This window comes from Megascapheus bottae, chromosome 27 (genome assembly GCF_031878675.1).
Source record: "Megascapheus bottae isolate mThoBot1 chromosome 27, mThoBot2.hap1, whole genome shotgun sequence".
In the NCBI taxonomy this organism is placed as follows: domain Eukaryota; kingdom Metazoa; phylum Chordata; class Mammalia; order Rodentia; family Geomyidae; genus Megascapheus; species Megascapheus bottae.
The window spans coordinates 3093980-3114005 of record NC_143535.1 but is presented as its reverse complement, the minus strand read 5'-3'; the positions used below and the strand labels follow the sequence as shown (position 1 = coordinate 3114005).

The 20026-nt window shown below is 48.7% G+C and overlaps 1 long non-coding RNA gene across 2 annotated transcripts in view; it reads right to left on the bottom strand.

Moving 5' to 3' along the window:
• The window catches only part of LOC150045449 (uncharacterized), a 123943-nt gene that overhangs the window by 64958 nt on the left and 38959 nt on the right, over positions 1–20026 (bottom strand). The window contains exons 1-2 of one of the 2 annotated variants that reach the window (XR_016532795.1): positions 9878–9934; positions 2037–2112 (exon numbers count right to left, since the gene is read on the bottom strand). This is a non-coding gene — a long non-coding RNA (uncharacterized LOC150045449). Of the gene's footprint in view, positions 1–2036; positions 2113–9877; positions 9935–20026 lie in introns of those variants that run through there. The other variant, XR_016532796.1, reaches the window with a different exon arrangement.

Below are 20026 nucleotides of genomic sequence, written 5' to 3'. Positions count from 1 at the left end.
TGCATGAATCCAGATTTTAACAAAGAGTTTCTCAACTGATCTTCAGACTGTTCAATTCTATTTCAACAGTGAGGATGACCAAAATGGATGTGAATTAAGATATGCAAAGGAAAAATATAAATTGAGGGGCTATAGGAATTTGTTTTCAAAAAAATGACATAGTAATCAAAATACGAATCCAGGAAGTGGCACCATGGCTCAAATGGTAGAGAGCTGGCCTTGAAAAAAGAGCTCAGGGATAGTGTCCAGGCCCAGAGTTCAAGCTCTACAACAACAATAACAAAACAATAATAATAATAATAATAATAATAATAATAATGATATAAGAATCCACAATTCGGTCACCAAGAGCCTCTTTATTTTGGTTACTCACACAAAACCCACCAGTGGGTACTCATTTAAAAACTACAACTTCACTCTGAAACAAGAGTCTCACAGGCCTTGGCCCTGGGACTCTGACATTCCCCTCTCTGGCCCTTCATAGACAGACAAGGATCCTCTATAAGTGGCATTAGCCTGCGAGAGGCCATCTTGTCCTAGACAAAGTCATGACTGTACCCCAGATTCCAATTCTACATGACAAATACATTCAGTGCCAGCTCGTGTGCTAGGGGATGAGGATGGACGGGCGTCTGACACCGTCTCCTCTGCTTCCCTGCCTTTCTGATCAATCAGCACCCATCTCTGGATGCCTTTGGACTCCAGGGAAGCAATGAAAGGAACAGCCAAGGTTACTGATTTCTGTGATGAAGAAATTTTAGAGCAGAAAGATCTCATGACATGGTATAGCCGTGCCTTCTCAGTCATTGTTTCACCAAGAAAGGGTTTGAAGGCACCCTCCATATGACATTAATATTTCAGAATCAGAGCATATGAAAAAAACCAAGATACTTTTGTGGAAAGGTGATGGGAAGTTGAGATCAAAGTCAGAAAACAATAGGAACAGACTGCAGATTGCAGTCAAGCAAGTTACAACAATGAGATTTCAACATACTTTCAAAACAGAGATGGGTTCATCTGGTGTGCTCTCTTGCCATTGTTCTCTTATCGTCTGAGCAGGAGGTTGAAGATTTGCATCTTCAAGTAGATGTGACCAAGTGAAATCCATAAAATTGAATCAAGAAAATGGACTAACAGCTGGAGACAAAATTCAGGTCTCCAGTCTGATGCAAACACTTTATCACCAAAGGTAAGATTTGGGAAGTTTCAGGGAGAGAGGAGCATCAAAGTAAGACAACCTCAGATGGAAATTTTTTTTTGAGGCAGCTAAAACTTTACATAAAGAATATCACATTATTATGCAAATTAGAGACCTTATTCACCCACTCAGTCAATGTTTTAAACACCTATAAGATACTTTTCATGGCACTTCATCCTGGGCATACTCGGGTGAATCTAGCAAAATGTTGCTTCAATTCTAGTATTAAACTAGCTGGCTCAGAGTACTAACCCCAAGTGACCTGATGTCTGGACAAATTGGGCATGTGAGAGGGGTGTGTGTGTGTGTGTGTGTGTGTGTGTGTGTTAAGTTGGGATTGCTTTCATAGGGAAATAAAAATTTGATTTTCATAATTGTTTTATAAAGTACAGTGTCATTTTGTGATATGCTTAGATCAGCCAATATGAGAGCAACGAAAACTAGAAAAGTTAACTCCTTGTAAAAGGAAAAAAAATTTAAAGAAGTGATTTCAAAGATGACTTCCCCCCGGCTCTGGAATGCTTGAAACCAGTTTTTTGTTTTTTTAAAAAATGCAGTTGAATTCCTCTGCTTGCTGAAGACATTTGGAAGTGATTAGCCAATTCTCTTTCTTAATGGATTGAAAGCTTCTCCCAAAAGTGGAGCACTAAGCAGTCATTTTCCCTCCGCTCCGTGGTAGAAGTCTGAATGGTAGCTAGGTGCAGTCAGGCTGTTTTCCTCTCTCTCCTTATTTGGCTGGCACGTCCAATTCCAGATTTGGAAACTCGTAGGCATTGCTATGAAATGTATCATAGACCATGAGTCATTATGAAAAGGACAAGTGTGTAAATTGCCTTACCAGTGAAAAATGCCTCTGCCAGTCTTCCCCTTTCTTCCTGGGACAAGACTTCATTTCTTCTTCTCTGACTCACATCCTGAGGAAATCAACATGATACAAAATGGCTGCATTCAATTAAAAATGCCTCCGACCCACATTTTGCAAATATAAACTTAAATCCAGATAACTTGTTGCTCTTCCCACCCCCCCACCCCCAGAAAACATTGTTCCTTCCAAAAAATCTGGTGCTGTGTAAGACAGACAAAGCAGTCACCCGTGATTAAATCCTTCTGGCCAACACAGGCACCAAGTGCATCTGCCATGATTAATGCTTTAAAGAATTAACAGGAGAAGAAACAAATGTGTATTTGCCTATGCTCAGCGCCCTTCTATAGTCACAGATTATATTCATTGAGTGATCACTCGGTATCAGATGCCAAGCTAAGGTTGGTTCCCCTGTGTTACTTCACTTAAGGCAATCTACAATACGTGCATTGTGGACCTTAATTTGCAGATGAAAGAAAAGAAATCAAAATGGAGAAAGAATATGTGACATAACTAGAAAGAAATGACCTTGTTTCTTTTGAAACTCACTTGATAATTCAGCCCCAACATGCACTGTTCCCGGGGGTATGCCAGCATTGGACATAGACAAGTCAGGGTTCCTGACCTTAAGCAGTTGGCCAAGAAGTGTGCAAGAAAGTGACTTAGTGGCCCATGTGCCTCCGATTGGCCACAAGGGAGAATACATCGTTATTTCTTTGGCCATTTCTGGTAAGTCCCTTTTGAATCACTTATGAAGCAAGCAAAAATATCAGCTCACAATTTTATAGTTGCATTTAAATTCATTTTCATTAAAAAAAAAAACCCTGATCTCATCCAGCTGGGCCCATTGGCTATGGCAATTGGCTATTTTTTAAAACACAAAATACTCCCCAAAGACAACCATTTCCCCTTTGCCAAGCCCATGAAAAGGAGATGCTATAGGTTGAGTTCTACTGTAAAATGAGCGGTTCAAAGAGGTTTGCCCAAGGCCAGGCAGCGTAGCTCACCCTGAAGGAAGCCAGACTTAGAATAGATACCTTTTTATACATTTGCTAAAGTAATGAATTCTGGAATTTATAACATCTTCCCAGATAGACATGTCTCTGCCCAGAGGCAGGTACCAGGTTCACTGTGAGTTCCCTGAGTCTTTCCTACCTCTGTGATTCTGCGATTGCTTACATCGGATGTCTCCACACCTGTGATGAGCTAAGGCGTTGTTTCTCGCCTAGGTCTTTCTGGTATATAGGTCAAGTCCCGTCCCAGCAGGCACCAATCAGAAACTACCTCATGACCTGTTTAGTTCAGTCAACCTGATGAAATACATAGTATTTTGTGGCCTCCGAACCACAACAGGCTCTTACAGAATTTGACCTGAATATTATTTAAGCAAGAAAGTGGTTAGTGTCCTAAGTTGTTTCCATCTTCATGGCACCACACCATGACAGGACAATCAGACTGAAATTACCAATGAGTCCAAACTGCCATACTCTAAGTACTCCATCACAGACTCCATTCGCTGGAAGGACAGGGCACTGAGCATGCGCCATGGCTGGGATCTCTGCATATGAATAGTGTCTGTCTTCTGTCTGTCCACTCCATGGCAGGGCAGTTTGTCTATCCTAATTCAAGCACGTGTATCAACCCTACTGTCACATGCTCCCAAACCTTGAGGTTTCTTTTTCCATCCCTACCAAAGGGCCAGAGCTGTGCTCTTGTCACTGTCCCTGCTTGGCAGGAGGTCCTCGTTGCTGCTCGATGAGGGTCTTGTGTAGGAATGTAAACTCCCTTGGCGAGACCCTGGTTTGTGGTTTTGTGGATGCCAAACTATATTTAACATTTAGGGGCTCTCCTTGAACGTCAGTTCCAAAAAAAAAAAAAAAAAAGTATAAGATGCCATGGTTGGCCCAGGGAAAGTGTTCGATTGCCAAATTACAATAGCTAGCTAGCTATTTTTTAAGACCCACTCCAATGCCACCCCTCCAAGGCGGTTACAAGTCTGTCTTCCTTGTTGTTGTTGGAGCTTGAATTCAGGGCGTGGGCGCTGTCCCTGAGCCTCTTTGTGCTCAAGGCTAGCAATCTACCACTTGAGCCACAGTGCCACTTTCCAGTTGTTGAGTGGTTAATTGGAGGTAAGAGTCTCGTGGGGACGTTTTTGCTGGGCTGCAGGTCTCAGATCTCAGCCTCCTGAGTAACTAGGAATTCAGGCGTGAGCCGTCAGCGTGTGGCTCCTTCTAGTCTGCAGTGCCCTCTGCATTCTGCTTGCATAATGCTTCGGGCTTCTCTTCTCATTGTTTGATCTCTTGTCTATTTGACCAAGTGAACTGAGGAAGATTTGGTGATGGAAACTACTCTATAACGTCCCATCCTTTAGGCCTAAAACTGCAGGGGTTGAGTCAATGCTTACTGCTCGCACCGCTGCGTGAATGGAGAGCCATGTTTCTCTTACAAATACGGATGGCAAAAGATGTATAATTTAACATCACAGTGCAGATTCTGCCCAGACTCCTGAGTCTCCCCATGGCCCAAAGTGAAGAAGACGTGAGTCACTGGACTCAGGTGGGGGTGGGGGTGTTTGTGGACAGCTTGTTTCCTGACCTCGATGAATCATATGTATAATCACCCAACCTGTATCCTGTCTGGGAAGTAACCAAATCCCCTATTTCTGTCCCCAATGGCTTTTTGGTTTTATGAGTAAATGCTCCTGGCATGCCATTAAATAAATGACCCCAGGAAACCCCTGTGCTAGAACCTACAGTCCCCGGGGTCATGAGACAGCGCAGGGCAGCCTGCTCCCAAACTCCCAGCACATATCTGTTGTCCTCTTCCCTAAGCTGTGGTTTTGGGGTCCTTCTCCATCTTTTAATTCTGCACACAAATACTGTATGGGTGTCACCATTTACAGAGCGAAGGCCAAACTGCTATACCTGTGACCACGTCCCTCCAGAATCTGATTTTCACCAACCCTGCCTTTCTCTATCCTCTTACGCACACGCTCTTCACACAGGGCACTTTCTGAACACAACCCCCCACCCCACCCTCCTATGACTCGGCCTCTTTATCCCCTTGCAGTGCCCAATCTCCTCCATTCCCAAGTGTCTGAAGCTCATGTGTCCTCCAAGCCTCTCCAGAGGCCATGACTTCTACGGTCTCTCATGCCTCTCAGTCAGGAAGACACACTCCTCCTTGGAGCATGCCTGGTGAAGACTTTATCTCTACCCCACCCCAGCACTTAGTCTGTGATCAGAACATAGATAGAGGCCTGGGTCTGGCTTCATAGAAAGCCATTCCCTAAGACAAGTAAGAAACTCAGTCAGCTAAGATACTCTTCGCTTCAAGCGGTACATGGAGAAAGCTGGAGGCACAAGTCAAAATTGGTTGAACAGAAATTGGCATTCAATGGTTTAAGTTCTTGTCTCCCGCCTGGAATTTTCAGGAAAGGCTCCATGTAGACATTTCTGATTCTAACTCTTCTGTTTTACCTAGCACCCCTTTTCATGAAAACATAGATAAAGAATGTTTTGGGTTTCTGCTAGCAATCCCTGTTTTATAGCTGAAGACCTAAAAGCAGGGCTCCCTTTCGATCTCCCCTTCTCCCGAGCGCTACCCCCACAAAGTCTACTCGGGGAGGTGATGTCAGAAACTCCAGTGGTGGGGCGGGTATGGTGGGGGGGGGACAATTTGATATAAATTTGAATTAGAAAAAAGAAACATAATTAAAAAGGGATCTGCTAGTTCAAAGAGAAAGCTTTGTAAAAGATAGTATGTTCCAAAACACAAAGCCTTTTCTGTTCTTTTCGGGTTCGGATTATGCATGCCCTGTGCCAGCTGCAGGGCAGATGGGTCGTCAAGAGCTGGTATGATAAAGCTTAGCTTTGTCTGATGGCCACGCTGCTTACTTTTCTTTCTGATTATCCATACAGCCATGGTTGTGAGAACAGGGAGTGGAAAGTCATCCAAGGGCAGATAAGAGGGGACAGCGTGAAGCATTTGCTGACTCTGCTGTCCTCTGGCAATGGCTACCTCTTGGAGAAAAGGATGTTGGTGGCCTTGCCATGCCGTCTCCCTACACAACGTCTTGTTCTACCTACCACTCCATGGCTGGCCGAGGGCAGGCAATTCGGCCACGTCTGCATCCGTGATATCAGCATCACAAAACCCGCACAACAAAATGTGCTTGGACTTGTCCAAGGGTAAAGGGCTGCTTGGATGCAACTTGCTGTTATAAATTCAAAGGTTGGCTAATTTTCCCCCCATTACCCTACTACACGACGGGTAGGCCTGATAAGAAGCTGAGGTCTTTCTTAGTCATAACTATTCATGGCTGTCTTTGTCATCGAAATGCAGTCCAAGATAAAAATTTGTAAAAATGGATGGGTGGATCCTTATTCCAGTAAAACTGTATTTATAAAAGCAAGTTGCAGACCAGATTTGATCCCTGGGTCATATTTATAATTCTTGCCCTGCACATTTTGTAAGAATGAAACAGCAGAGAATATTTAAACCCAGGGGAATATTTAAACCCATTTTCTTGCATTCAGAAGGATATCACTGTATTCTGTAAGACTTTGAGATATCACTTAAATGCAGTCTTTGAGACTAGAGTTTTCATTTAGTACATTATCATCACCAGCTTTGTCATCATCATCATAACATTTTGAATTTATCTCTGAAGTATTATTAAGAAAAGCGTAAAAGAACCCAACTTTTTACACCTACCACTTGACCACAGTCTGTTCTGGGAAAGACAGTTCTGATTATTGTTAAAGAAAATATCAATCAGACTTGTGGTGAAAAGGTCGCCACATTTTTTTTTAACAAATTGGTCCTTTGAGCAAGATGAATTTTAATGGATTGGTTTATTAACCTAAAGGTTGAATGAGACTGAGAGTAACTGAATGATTTGTTCATAATTAGTATTATTTATAATTATTTTACTTGGGAAAAATATCACCTGAAATGTCAGGATGTTTTTTAATTGCCTCGGATGAGATTCAAAATAATTGACTTTGCAAATGTATTTTTTAAACTCATTTAAAAATATCTGAAGTTGCTGACAGTCTGTCTGAGAGAGGTGAGATATTGATATTCATTACTGGAAACAGGGCAGAAATTGACTATAATTTCTTTTAACCCCATGAATTGTGAATTGTCATTTCTGGATTCTGAAACAGCAGAAATGCTGATGGAGAGGTGTACTTATTCCTTTTCTCCATTATATAGGCCTCTATATAAGTATCCTAGGTGGATATTGCTGTATGGTTTTACTTAAATATATCTCAGCACATATTCTGCATATTCAGCAATAACTATATTCACAAATGTGCTTCATAGCTTTAAGAAATAGAAATTGTTCTGTATGTGTTGTGTGTGTGTGTGTGTATATATATATATATATATATATATATGCATGCTATTTAGATAGGACACAAACTTTTTGAAGTTGAGCTATGTATATCACTGATAAGAAGGAAGGATGGGTACCAAGCAGGATACATTCTACTCATCAATGAAAGCCCTTTGTACACTTATTCAAGATAATAAAACAATAAGATTTAAAAACTATTAAAAAGCAAAAAAGGACCTGAGACTCTTATCTCCAATTAACCTCTAGAAAATGGGAAGTGGCACTTGGCTCAAAGGTAGGGCGGTAGCCTTGAGCTGAAGAGCTCAGAGACAACGCCCAGGCTGAGTTCAAGACCCATGACACCCCCCCCCCGCAAAAAGCAAAATGATTTTAGTAGTAAACTGTGAATAATTCATTAGTATGAAGCTTGAAGCCAGATAATGAGATAGAGTACCTAAAAACTTACAAACTGTTGGTATGTGCAAATAAAAAAATCTCAGGGGAAGGGGCCGGGAGTGCTTGCCTATCATGCACAAAGACCTGGGTTGGATTTCTCGGTACCACATACATAGAAAAAAGCCAGAAGTGATGCTGAGGCTCAAATGGTAGAGCTCTAGCCTTGAGAAATCCCAAGGACAGTGCTCAGGCCCTGATCTCAAGGCCCAGGACTGGCACACACAAAAAAAAAAAAACCTCAGGCGTAAAGCAAGCATCAGACAGTGAGTTCAAGTCCCAGTCTCTCACAATTAGCAAATAATAATATAAAAATCTCAAGTGCTTCCAAAATGTAGGACAGACGCAGGAAGGAAGGGTAGAAAAGACTTCATTGGACAGATGAGGAAGAGAAAGACTCTGCCTGGTCTCCATCTCCTTCCCCACCCAACACTGCTGCTGGGAGCTGAGTGGGGCTCCAGGTGCCCACCCTGGCCTTCAACGGCAGCCGGAGACCCCATAACAGAGCCCACCCTCCATCGGACTCACTAAACTGAAAAGTTACAGTGGCCTGGGAAAAGTACCCCAAGAAGAGAGAATGATGTGGGGTCACCACACAGCCACCATTCACTTCTTTAAGCACCAGAGGCATCGTGTGACGTTGGGTGTGTGGGCAGTGTCCAGAACACAAAGCAAAGCATCACGTGGGGAAGTGGGCAGATGCCACCAACCACCACCTGTCAGTCTTAGCAATGGAAAATGGGGTTGAGGCTGGGGATACAAGAGCACTGAGGGCTGGGAGCTTGGCCTAGTGGTAGAGTGGTTGCCTGGCAAGCACAAAGACCTAGCTTTGATTCCTCAGTACCACCTATGTAGAAAAAGGTGGAAGTGGTGCTGTGGCTCAAGTCATAGAGCTCTAGCCTTGAGAAAGCCCAAGGACAGTGTTCAGGCCCTGAGTTCAAGCCCCAGGACAGGCAAAACAAAAAAAGAGCATTTGAGGTGGACAAAAGAGAATGGGGACCAAGCTTTCCAATTACCTGTCAAAGAGATTAGGCTAAAAAGTAGAGTTCTGTGTTTAAATTTTCTCACAAATTGTAGAAAAAGATGTGAATACAAATATATATATATATATATTTGTGTGTGTGTGTGTGTATATATATATGTGTGTGTGTATATATAGATATAGATATATATCTCTATATATATATATGTTCCTCCAAGGCTCAGTAGGCAAACCCCTGCTGGGAGTAGTAAGGCTATATTAACTTATTAATTATTATTAATGCCAACTTTTATTTAGCTAGCAATTATAATCTATTAAGAGCATTTATTCATATTATCTTACTTATTCAGTCCTCAGGAAACTCCTGGAAGGCTCATCAGTAATATATTATTATCTCCCATTTCTAGACAAAGGAAGAGGAAACTCCAGGGTTTCTTTGCTTAAGCTAGTCTTGCCAATAAGTGGCAATCTCGGGCCAGAATACAGAATTCCTGACACCCAGGCCTCTACCCTGGGGTAGCTAGGGGCTGGGAGAGGGGAGGAAGGGGGGGGGTGACGGAAAATGGCATTGTTGGTTCCCAGTGGGGAGCAGACAGAATTCCTGCTAGCTGAGGCTGGGCCAGGGTGGGTGTGGCTAGAGGAGATTAGATCTCCGCTTCCAGAGGAACCTGCTCACTTTCCATTTTCTTGCACAATCGAGCGTCCCTCTCCCTTCCTCTCCTCCTTTCTTCCGAAGTTTCTACAGCAGCTGCCTTGAAAGCAACTTGGAACCAGCTCCAGGCTCTGGTTCCACTCCCCATCCCCCCCACCCCCACTTGGCTTCTGCAGCACACCCTGCAACCTTATTTCGTTTGTTCTTCTTCTCCTGCCCTGTGCCCTCCCCCCTCCTCCCCCCCCCAGCCTCCCAGGGCCGCCTTGCAGCTCTGCTGACCACCCTTTTGCCTCACTCTACCCTTTTACCCCACATTTCTGTCTCTCTCCTGGTAAGTCCCTCCACCATCCCCCACCAGCACCCATGTTCCATCCCCAGAACCCTACCTGCAATCGGCAGCCACGGGCACCTTGTGGTTTCCCCCTCGAACATCTTGTTTTCTGTCTGTCTTGTCTGTCCGTCTGAGCTGCCAGCCTCTCTCCAGGGCCCTCCAGCTCCTTGTCACTCCTTAGTTTGGAAAGCTGGTAAACAACCCCACACCATAAGAGATGGACTCCTCGGGCGGCGTCCTGGCCTGCAGGCCCCAGCCTTGCAACAAAGAAATCTCACCTTGGGGCCGAGTGAAACACAGTTGCAGGACAGGAGAAAACTTCACTGCTTCCGAAATTGCGCAGCCACCGCTGCCCTCCGGGCGCGCCCCCTGGTGGGGGCTGTGGGCATGGCAGGGCTTCGAGCAGCCAGGCCGGTGTCCCGGTAAAGGCCTGTCCAGCTCCTGCCGCTAAGCCCAGGCTGTGCTGCCTGCCTGCTGGGGCCTCCTGCTCTCCTGCAGGGAGATACTTGTGGCAGGCAGAGGTCTTGGTGCGGGCGAGTGGGGTGTGAGCAGCAGACCTCGTGTGGGCTAAACTCCCTACCCAAGTGCTTCTGCTGCATGTCAATGCGTGTCCAACTCGCTGGCTGGTCATAAAGCGAGGCACCCACAAAAGAGAGACAGGCATGGCTGCTGCTGCTTGAGGAGAGCACAGGAATGCAGTCCCCTGGGCTCTGGGGGCCTTGTGAGCCCGGACAGCTGTCTGCAGCCCACAGTGTGATCTCTGGATGTGTCTCTAGAGAAATCCAGTCTCGTCTATTTTTACCTGCTCTGGCAGGCAGGGAGGAAGTCAAAGAAATTGTTCTATTTCTGCGCACAGAATCAGAAGTGCATGCAACCAAGTGACGTTTCCACCGCTGGAAAAATCATGAATGGAGGGACAACGTGAGCTGGGCGGGCACCCTGCCCCTCTCTGCTCTGAGCTTCTGTGCTGACTGGATCCTCAATGCACGGGGAAGTGTGTACAGACGTGCCACCCAGGATGGGGAGGCCAGCCTGCGGGCGAAGAGTCACCGTTGTGTCACATGGGGAGGAGACAAGCACCAGGCTTGCTCTATGGGCAGGCGGGACACAGGTCATAGAAGGCAAACAAAGAAACGTTGCCCTGTGACCATGGTGATCCAGAGTGGCTGAAGGCCACCTCACTGGGTTATCATACCAGTTTTTTGTTTTTTTAAATCACATTTCATTAGCATTCATTTGTTGAACTAGGGGGTTCAGTCCATGTGGCATACACACAACACACACCCCAATCAGACTCACCCGCTCCCACCATACCAGCTCTGAGACACTGACCGCCAGAGGAGGTGTGCGCTACATACAGGTGGCTTAATAAGGATCTGATTGTAATCTGTTCACGCTTAGTGCTCATTCACACTCATGTCCCCTCCCTGCCTCTGCTGGGGTCCACACAAAACCTCTAGATGAACCTCAGGAAGCCAAATCTCAAGCCAGTGTCCAGTGACCTCAACTACATGGCACTGCCTCCCTGGCACAGGGTGGTGCTCTCCCCGGAGGGGGCGGGAAGAGAGAGCACGGTGTCAAATCATAACGCTCCGCTTACAAAAAAAGAGCCTTGTACTCATAAACAGTAACTCCTTTGTGCAATTACTTTACGATACTAAGGTACATTTTGAAAAAAGATTTGTTAATCCTGGGCACTGGTGTCTCACTTCTATAATCCTAGCTACTCAGGAGGCTGAGATCTGAGGATCACGGTTCAAAGCCAGCCCAGGCAGAAAAGTCTGCAAGATTCTTATCTCCAAGGAACTACTAGAAAACCAGAAGTGGAGCTGTGGTTCAAGTGGTAGAATGATAGTTTTGAGCGAAAGAGCACAGGGACAGTTCTCAGGCCCTGAGTTCAAACCCCATGACTGCAAAATAAATAAATAAATAAAGCAAACAAGGAAGGAGAGAGAAAGAGAAAAGTGTTGTAGAAATGTGGAAACATGCAATTCTGATGAGAATCACAACAGAAAGGGGGGACTGAAGAATGCATCCAGTTGAGGGACTGAAGGGCTTAGGTGATAAGGAAGAACACAGAATATTCTACAGGGAAGGTCAAAACATCTGGGACCTTTCTGAGACTGTCTCAGGGTCTTACAAGGCAAAGAGAGGTAAAGATAACATCAAATACTGCAGAGGAAGAAGAGAGCTAGACAGATGCAGATGGAGACACAGAGGAAAGCTGGCTGCACAACACGGCTTGCGTTCCCGTGTCACTGCTCACCTCTCAGGGGAGGGAGCGCGGCAAAGAGCATCATTCTGGCTTTCCACAAACTCATCCAAAAATCACAGTCTATCAATATGAGAGACCATGCCTGTAATCTTAGCTACAGAGGATGTGGAGGTCAGGAGAAACGTGGTTCAAAGCCAGCCTGTACTGGAAGTTCACAAGACTCCAAGCTCAACCGATGAAAAATCTGAGGATGCTGGCACACTGTCCTTATAGCTACTCCGTAGAATAAATCAGAGGCCTGCAGTCCAGGCAAAAGGCAAAACCCTACTCGAAAACTAACAAAGGCAAAAACACTAGAGGCATGCTCAAGTGTTAGAGAGCCTTCCTAACAAGTGCAAGGTCCTAAGGTCAAACCTCAGTACAATCAGTAAAGAAAAACAAAAAGCCAGTCCATCTGAATGCCTGGACAGATACTCTCTCCCAGAGCATGCTCATAGTCTCAGCCAACAGTAATTCACATTATGACGGGGCTTTTCATAGCAGGGTATTTTACTCATGGCTTGAATCTCTATCATTTACTAAGTATTACGAGACAACAGGAGATAAGAGCAAAGACTCCCTCATGGGCCTTCCCTCGTGATGGGGGAGGGGAGTGTCCCAGAATACTGGGGGCAGGAGGCAGACAGCAAGCAGCAAGTGTACATGCAGAAGACACCCCCATACTCCTGAGGCAGCGGGGGGGGGGGGTCGCCTCACAGGACGTTTCCTTCTGGCTGAAGAGCGGTTCAGAGAAACGCTGGGCTCTGAAAGCCAGCACCACATCTTCCCCCCGGGGAGCCCCAGATTGGACATTAGTCCCCACAGAAACAAGAACCTTAACACAGGAGGAGGGGGTCCTCGTCCCAGATCCTCCCCTGGAGAGCCAGCCCTGCCCGCCGTGGCCTCCCCTGCAGACATGAGGAGATGGCCTCTCCACTCTCGTGGCTTGCTCGTTCATCTTGCCCGTCTAAGGCTGGCCAATGCACCGTGCCCTCCCTCCCCCAGCGCCGCCGTCCCGGGAGTTATGTCGTTTTCCTTGGCCCAGGTACAGCTTGCTGGATTCTTTTAGGCTAGGCCAATTTCAACAAGCCCCAAGCTGCCAAACCATGCAGTTTCTTAAGAGATCTGCTTACATTCCCCACCTCCCCCCCGCCAAGCACACACGAAGGGCCTGGCTCACTTTAAAGGGGGGAGGGGGAAGAAGGGGAAGAGGGGGCCCTCAGATTGGGGGTCAATATTGCTGTGTCTAGGCAGTAGTCCCCTCCCCTGCTCACTCCTCTGCTTCCACTGGCTCAATATCACAATTGCAGTCCTAAAACTTCTGGCTTTGGAAGGAAGATGTCCGGAGTTAAAAATCATTGCATCGTCATTATCATCATCACAGAGAGGTTTGAAATAACACAAGTCCAAAAGGGATTTCTCCCAAGTTGTTGCTTTTCTCTAACGTGTGAATGGATACGCCTGATAATTCCATGTACTTGTATCCTGGCAGGTTTTCTGTTGTGCTGATAGGAGAATGCAGGCTGTCCCTTCGATAACCTGGACTAGTGGAAGACACTGAAGTGTGCTCACGAGGGCACACTAAGCAGCCTGATAGCCACTTTGGAATTAAGACACATTCCTTGGAGAATTCACAGAGCATATGCCCGGGCACAGCATTGAGGACTGGTGGCCCAGAGGGCCTGTGGGGAAGGTCACGCCACGTCCTCCAGGCACAGGGCAGCAGTGGTGGACGTGGGGCTCCGTTCATGACCAACCAAGACAACCAGGTGAGTAAAAACATTAGATCAAGAACATGGGTCCCCTTGCAAATGAAAGGGGGTGGGGGAAGGACTGGTCTTACAGATAAGATGACCAAGATGGGTCTGGAGAGAGACTGAGCACCCTGGATTTTCAGAAATGAAGAGGCTACTAGGTCAGCATCACCATCATAAATGTAAGGCAAAGGGATCAGGGAAGTCCTTTCCAGGCAGGAAAGTAAGTTTTAGGGCCCTCCTGGGTTCTTTCTCTACATCCTTATCCAAACGCTTGGACCCGAGCAGCACGGCGATAACTCTCCTGAGAGTGGGTCCTGCTGGCACCACTGTACCATCCTGTTCCCATGGGGGGACTTAGCACAGCCAGGAGTTGCCACATCCTCGTGTTTTTGAGGAAAACTGACAAGCTGGTGTAACTACCAGCATCCTTAGCTTTTCTCTACAAGTGCGTGGATAGCAGATGTGTGCATTTCTACACCAAACTGCATCTCGGCCCCACGCAGGGCTCCGCATGTCTTTTCTCAGGCTTAGAGGAAACCAAGTGTGACTGAGGACTCAGATTTCGCTGTGGTGAGGGGCCCTCTGGGCCTCTGTGCACCTCCATCTTCCAAAGACCCCCCCACAGCCTGTGGCTGCAGAACAGCCTGGGCCTGACCCAAGCAACGCCCGATCCCCAAACCCTCTAAAGAAGGCTCTTCCCTAAGCTGGGCTTCATTTAGCAAAATCATGTTTGGGTTTTGGGTTTTTTTTTTTTCTTACGTTGGAGTCAGCCTGAAAGAATGCGCTATTGGATGGTGTGAGAGGCCAGCGAGACACAGTGAGGCCAGCCGTCCCCACTCAGCCTCCAGATGCCTGGTAGGATTGCGATGGGTGCAGCTCAGTGAAAGTCACTTCCGGTTTCATGGTGAAACCTGAGGAGATGTGATCTGAGGGGCCTTGGATTTATAAGCCAAGAAATGGTGACACAGAGAGGGAGGGCAAGGGCTGATCTGGAACACTGAGAGTCACCCGGACTGTGGGCCCGGCAGGGTCCCCTCGCCATGCTTTCTGCGAGCATAGGGGCAGAGCGGTGGTGACAGAACCCTAAGAGGAGATCTCCACACCCTCCCCCCCCACCAGAATCTGGCTCTCACCACCTCACCTCTGCAGCGACTCAAGTCAGGATGCACTGGGGCAGGGTGGGGGATGAGTCTGCACAGATCACAGGCCACCTTGGCTCCTTGGCTGCTCCTCAGCAAGAAAAGCACAGAAAGCTAGGTCGCCCTCTCTGGCCCCTGGCCCCTGCCCCCTTCCCAACTGCTCTCTGGGGAGCTGTGATGGCCACTGGGTCAGAGTTAATTCCTCCCTCACCCCCTCTGAGCCCTGCCTCTTCTGAAGCTCCAGAATCGGTCCATTGTTTAAGCCCAGGAGTTGAAGACTAATCTGAGCAATAAATCTAGATCTCCTCTAGTGGCCCTGGTGCTGGGGTGCTGGGGTGGTGCCCGTGCTCCAGCGCTGCCCAGGACGCGGCATGACCAATCCAGGACCCTGCCTGGACCCGGCTGCCTGCGGGCCATCGGGGACTCTCCCACGAGTCTGCTGTCACCTTGCCGTGACCTTGCCCACGACCTTGCCCACGCGCGCGCCCATCTCCACCCGTGACGCTGCCATGGCCGGGTCCTGGACCCGCCGCGCAGACACAGAACTCTGCCGCCCGCCGTCCAGGCTGGCTCTCAGATCCCCGCCGCCCCCGGGGCCCCAGGACGGCCCACTGGGGCGGGCATGGCGCGCGCTGTGCCTGGGCTCGGCGTCCGCTCCGTCCCGCGTGGCGTGGCTGCCGGCCCGTCCGCGCCAGCCCAGGGCACAAAGACCCATTCACCGGGGCTGCCGGGCCGAGCGGGCGGGCGGCCGGCCAGGGGCGGGAGGCCGGAGGGGAAGGCAGGGAGGCCGCCGTGCCTGGCACCGCCCTGGCGCGGATTCCTCCTCCAGACCGGGGTCGGGGCCGGGAGCGCGGCTGCCGGGGGGGACGGAGGGGCCACCCCGGGGGAGCGCGGGCCTGGCCTGGGCGTCGGGGAGCCCTGGCCAGCGGCTTGCCTGTGACAGGGCTCCTGCGGGGACCCCGCGGACACAGGCTCCCACCCCGCTGGTACTGAAAATCCAGCGCCTGGCTCCGTGCGCCCAGGCCTCAGTTTCCCCTCTAGAAACTGGAACCGCGGAAGGTCAGCTGTTGGAGTTGAGAGGAGACGGGGAGAGAGAACTGCAGGCAGAGGTTCCGATCCCCGACACACACACTGTAAAGGGTAAAAAGAGGAAAAGCCGCTGTGGAAGGATTTTGCGTGGCCGGGCCTGCTCGCCCCTCCCGGAAGAGCGCGACGTCCACCAGAGGCCGGGGTGCAGAACCGGGAAGAAGGGCAGTGGGGGTGTCTACCACTCATTTCTGAGAATGCAGGAAAGCCCGGAGCTGGGGGCCCCGCTCGGAGGGGGACACACGGGTGGGGGGCCTGGAAAAGGGCGCGCGTGGAAGTGGATCTGCAGGCTGAGGAGCAGCCCGGGGCTGGCAGAAGCCTGGTCCTGCAACCCCCGCCCTCCCTGGCAGGCCTCCTCCGCCTGGCCGGGAGCCTGCGGGAGTTGCTTGGAGGCCAGTCATCCAGGGACACTGCGGACGGGAGGCCGGACAGAAACCTGGCAGCCTCCAGCGCAAGGGCTGGAGCCCGGGGCGGGCGGGTGGCGGGAGGGGCTGGGGCAGGCCTGGGGCGTCAACCCGGGGCGTGGGGGACAGCAGGGGGCGGTGGAGAGCAGGACCCAGGCCTCCAGGGGCCCTGGAAGGAGCTGCTGGTCCTCGGTCCATCCTACACAGAGGCAGAGAAACTACACACAGCATCCGCTGCTCTGAAAACACAGGCTTCCTGCGCGGAGCACAGCGGCTTGTGGCTCCTTCTTCCCCCAAGAAAGCCAACGTGGGTCGGATCAAGTCCTAGCAGGGCCAGAACTTTTATTTAGTCAATACTTCAATGAGAGAAATGAAACAATGAAAGAAATGACAGGGAATCTTAATTCCTGAGGCAGGATTAAAGCCTGGGGGAAGAGGAGGTTCCATGAAACCCTTCTGAACCTTTGGGAGGGGAGGGGGGGAGAAGCCACCAGAACATAACCCTGGGTAGGTATCCCTTCCTCCACTGGCCACAAAGCCAAACCCAGACAGCCTCGAGGAGAAACGCCACCTGTTAGAAGGTACAATAGAACAATAATGCTACAAACGAGCATGGATCCACATCTTAAGGTGACTAGAAGCTACTATTTTATTTTGTTTTATTTTATTTTTTGGTCCTGGGGCTCAAACTCGGAGCCTGCATGTGGCCTCTGAGCCTCTTTGTGCTGGAGTCTGGCACTCGGCCATGTGAGCCACACACCTCTTCTGGATTTTTCTGAGTAGGTTATTGACCGTGCAAGTCCTGGCTGGGCTGGCCTCCAATTTCAATCCTCATATCCACAGCTGCCTTCTTGATATTCCTTCCTGTCTCTGAGGAGGCTAAACTCCAAATCAGACCCAGCTGCAGGATGCCACCTTTCCTGAATCCGAGGAGAAGACACAGTCCTGTGTGTCTGAATACAGCACACCATCAGGTCAAGAATGGTAAACAGCTGGAGTTTCTAGGCCCTGGGCTGAAGGACCAGACACCAGCTAGCTGTGAGATAACTTCTCTTTTCCTCCCTCAAAGATCTTACATGGCCAAGATGTGCAAGTGGAGAGACTTTTCCCAGACATCGAGAAGGGAGGGTTGGCTCGAAGAGGAACATGAGGAATTGCAAAGAGTTTTCCTTACTTTCCCATTTGATTTACTTTCTGTTGTTCACTTCACATATGGGAAATAGATACCAGAGCTCTGAGGCTCTCTAAATCATGTAAGTTACATAAATTATGTCCAGAGTTAACTTAAGTGAATAGGCATACATAGCAAAATGTGACTTTGCTTGGGAAAAAAAAAATGTGAGACCAGGTGAGGCATTTGTTCTCAATCTTCTGGAAGAAAAAAAAAAGCATCCGGGATTTGTTTCACAACTTACAGGTGTCTCCAGAACAGAGAGTATAAAAGGGCTCCAACAATGTGTGATGTCAGCAGGAACAAAAGAAGGACGCGTTCCTCCAGAAAGCAACCAGAAAGTCTCCTGGGGGCATACTGGTGCTTTTACCCTCTGAGTCTCCAGACATGCTGTTTGACAGCCCTGAAATGCTCTTCCTCAATTCCCAGCATGTTTTTTTGTGAGTAATTTCTGGTCCTTAAGAACCAGTCCTGGCCCCTACCCCCACCTCCCATTAGACAATTATACTTGAAATCCTTCCTTGTCCCTTAAGAGCCCCAGGGGACTCTCCTCCCCAAAGCTGGGGTCTCCACAGCCCATTACTCTGTGCCTTCACTACCTGGACTTGCTAAAGAAGACAGAATGCCTGGTGTAGTCTGAATTTCAGATAAGCAATGCATCATTTTGTATGTTCACTCCCAGTATTGCACTGTGGAATTTTCACCTGTTAACTATGCAATTCCTGCTCCTGACACAGCTGAGTACCTGCCTTGAGACTCCCGGATCTAAAGCTAGCCGATCCCACTGCCAGGAGCTCACAGGCCCTCACAAGCCCTCACAGCCCTGGGAGTGCCTCTCTGCCCCACAGGATGGACAGCCCTTTGTCCCTTCTGCACACTTCTAGCATGCAGGAAGAGTAAGTCAAGATCAGTTTCAGACCTATTCTGTGTGGGCTTTTTCCCCCTGCATTGAGTGCATTTATTCAGAAAAGATGAAGTGATTCCATTCAGTGCATCATTTTTATATGGTATGGCTGTCACTTTGTTTTCGTTTCAAGGTGGTTTAATTTCTTGTTAGGGTGGTGACACTTTCACAGTCCATTAAATCCAAGTTACAATGGAAAGATGGGCATGCTGGGTGTCCTGACACATTTTTGGTTCCCCGTGTTTCTTTCCACTTCTTTCTTGCTGGAGGCTGGATAGATGCGGGTGAGAATCTGGGAGCCTGTAGAGACACACCCAATCTCATCAGAACCTGCCAGCGTTAGGAACCAGACGCCTTGGCTGAAGCGCACGGCGCCATCTTTGGCTCACCTTGTGAGCTGATGCCTTGTAAGTAACTGAGTGTGGGAGCAGTCTGGATCCCTCTAGGACAGACCTGGGATCTGAGAGCAGCTGGGTCCTCTTAGGAAGGGACTCTGAGCTCCCAGACTGAGATCATCCACAGGCAGAGAAGCGAAGGTTTGTCTGCATCTGTCCACACATCTGTCTGTGATCAGGCTCTCAAAACACTCGAGAAGAGTCAGTGCTTCTCTTTCCATCCCTAATTCACACGTGACTTTCCAGGGCCTCTTGTTGCTATTTTCTGGAGTAATTCTCTTCCCCAAAGAGTTTGCCTGAAGTGTGACTCCTAAAAGTGCTTCTTCTCCATGGAAGACTGGGCTGTTTTCCCCGAGGTGGCTCCTGAGTTGGCAGAGAAGGGCTCTCAGCCTTAGTCACCCTTTTGTGACTACAGCATCTTCTTGCATGTCTGGAGTGGGAGCCCAGCAAGGCTCAAGGGCAGACTTTTCTTTACTCATCCTGGTTCCTGGTCTCAGCAGGGCCTCTGTGAGCAGATGACTTTGGCAGTGTTGGCTGTACTTGTGGTCTCATCCGTTTGTCTTCTTCAGTTCCCAACACTGGAAGAAGCCTGGTACTCAGGCCATGTATTTTTCTTAATTGTCACCAGTGGCTCATCCACAGAGTGTCCCATCTGAGCCGGCGGCAAAGCAAGATGAACGATTGTACATAAATAAGCATCTACTCTGGGGACAAACGCCAAAACCACCCTTACTGCACTAGACAGATGACCATTCCCTGGGGCCACCAGTGAGCCTTGCCCAGGGAACGTCACCTCTCACAGCTGCAGCTGCCCAAGTGATGCAAACTCGGTTCCTTTCTTGACCTCTGGCAGTTGGGAAGTTAACCACACAGAGGTTTTATTGAAGTAGGGTGAGAAAGAAATCTAGAGCTCAGCCATGAAGAATGACAAGCCCAGATCACACAGCTCAATCTTCAAGGGGTGGGTACTGAACGAAGTCCCCCTGACTGCGGAGTCAGCGCTCTATCTACAATACTGTTTATATCGGGATAGGGATGGCAGAAAATAATTGAGAAGCACATCATTTTCCTTCTTTGTTCTCTGCAGCTCCAGA